The following is a 2,751-nucleotide window of genomic DNA, read 5'->3' as shown; positions in this document are numbered from 1 at the left end:
GTGCCTATTGCACTAATTAAATTATGAATTTTACTAATACAACATCATAGTTCCGGAATTAATAAAAATGTGCTTATTACACTACTAATTTATCTTAATGGAAATTTCTTCATGCAACTGCAGAACAGATGGATGACGTAATCAAAGGAACGAGTTAAACGCAGAAAAATTCATGAAAATAATTTTTTCTCCTCGAACTGGACTCGAACCAGTGACCTACCGCTTTCTAGGCGGACGCTCTACCAACTGAGCTACAGAGGCATGAAGAAATTGCCGACGAAATGTTCTCTACATTGCTTATACAGTAATTCACATGATTACTAAATATTTGTTTTGTTTACATTGATTGCTACATGCAATCTACTATTGAAACACACAATAACAAGAACATATGTATTTATAGGATTGTGCCTATTGCACTAATTAAATTGCGAATTTTACTAATACAACATCATAGTTGCGGAATTAATAAGAATGTGCTTATTACGCTACTAATTTATCTTAATGGAAATTTCTTCATGCAACTGCAGAACAGATGGCTGACGTAATCAAAGAAAAATTCATTAAAAAAATTTTTTCTCCTCGAACTAGACTCGAACCAGTGACCTACCGCTTTCTAGGCGGACGCTCTACCAACTGAGCTACAGAGGCATGAAGAAATTGCCGACGAAATGTTCTCTACATTGTTTATACTGTAATTCACATGATTACTAAGTATTTGTTTTGTTTACATTGATTGCTACATGCAATCTACTATTGAAACACACAATAACAAGAACATATGTATTTATAGGATTGTGCCTATTGCACTAATTAAATTATGAATTTTACTAATACAACATCATAGTTCCGGAATTAATAAAAATGTGCTTATTACACTACTAATTTATCTTAATGGAAATTTCTTCATGCAACTGCAGAACAGATGGATGACGTAATCAAAGGAACGAGTTAAACGCAGAAAAATTCATGAAAATAATTTTTTCTCCTCGAACTGGACTCGAACCAGTGACCTACCGCTTTCTAGGCGGACGCTCTACCAACTGAGCTACAGAGGCATGAAGAAATTGCCGACGAAATGTTCTCTACATTACTTATACAGTAATTCACATGATTACCAAGTATTTGTTTTGTTTACATTGATTGCTACATACAATCTACTATTGAAACACACAATAACAAGAACATATGTATTTATAGGATTGTGCCTATTGCACTAATTAAATTATGAATTTCACTAATACAACATCATAGTTGCGGAATTAATAAGAATGTGCTTATTACACTACTAATTTATCTTAATGGAAATTTCTTCATGCAACTGCAGAACAGATGGATGACGTAATCAAAGGAACGAGTTAAACGCAGAAAAATTCATTAAAATAATTTTTTCTCCTCGAACTGGACTCGAACCAGTGACCTACCGCTTTCTAGGCGGACGGTCTACCAACTGAGCTACAGAGGCATGAAGAAATTGCCGACGAAATGTTCTCTACATTGCTTATACAGTAATTCACATGATTACCAAGTATTTGTTTTGTTTACATTGATTGCTACATACAATCTACTATTGAAACACACAATAACAAGAACATATGTATTTATAGGATTGTGCCTATTGCACTAATTAAATTATGAATTTCACTAATACAACATCATAGTTGCGGAATTAATAAGAATGTGCTTATTACACTACTAATTTATCTTAATGGAAATTTCTTCATGCAACTGCAGAACAGATGGATGACGTAATCAAAGGAACGAGTTAAACGCAGAAAAATTCATGAAAATAATTTTTTCTCCTCGAACTGGACTCGAACCAGTGACCTACCGCTTTCTAGGCGGACGCTCTACCAACTGAGCTACAGAGGCACGAAGAAATTGCCGACGAAATGTTCTCTACATTGCTTATACTGTAATTCACATGATTACTAAGTATTTGTTTTGTTTACATTGATTGCTACATATAATCTACTATTGAAACACACAATAACAAGAACATATGTATTTATAGGATTGTGCCCATTGCACTGATTAACTTATGAATTTTACTAATACAACATCATAGTTGCGGAATTAATAAGAATGTGCTTATTACACTACTAATTTATCTTAATGGAAATTTCTTCATGCAACTGCAGAACAGATGGATGATGTAATCAAAGGAACGAGTTATAGGCAGAAAAATTCATTAAAAAAATTTTTTCTCCTCGAACTGCACTCGAACCAGTGACCTACCGCTTTCTAGGCGGACGCTCTACCAACTGAGCTACAGAGGCACGAAGAAATTGCCGACGAAATGTTCTCTACATTGCTTATACTGTAATTCACATGATTACTAAGTATTTGTTTTGTTTACACTGATTGTTACATACAATCTACTATTGAAACACACAATAACAAGAATATATGTAATTATAGGATTGTGCCTATTGCACTGATTAAATTATGAATTTTACTAATACAACATCATAGTTGCGGAATTAATAAGAATGTGCTTATTACACTACTAATTTATCTTAATGGAAATTTCTTCATGCAACTGCAGAACAGATGGATGACGTAATCAAAGGAACGAGTTAAAGGCAGAAAAATTCATTAAAAAATTTTTTCTCCTCGAACTGGACTCGAACCAGTGACCTACCGCTTTCTAGGCGGACGCTCTACCAACTGAGCTACAGTGGCATGAAGAAATTGCCGACGAAATGTTCTCTACATTGCTTATACTGTAATTCACATGATTGCTAAGTA

This window comes from Condylostylus longicornis, unplaced genomic scaffold, assembly GCF_029603195.1.
Source record: "Condylostylus longicornis isolate FDR11 unplaced genomic scaffold, ASM2960319v2 ptg000126l, whole genome shotgun sequence".
NCBI classification, from domain to species: domain Eukaryota; kingdom Metazoa; phylum Arthropoda; class Insecta; order Diptera; family Dolichopodidae; genus Condylostylus; species Condylostylus longicornis.
Note: the sequence above shows the minus strand (reverse complement) of the source record.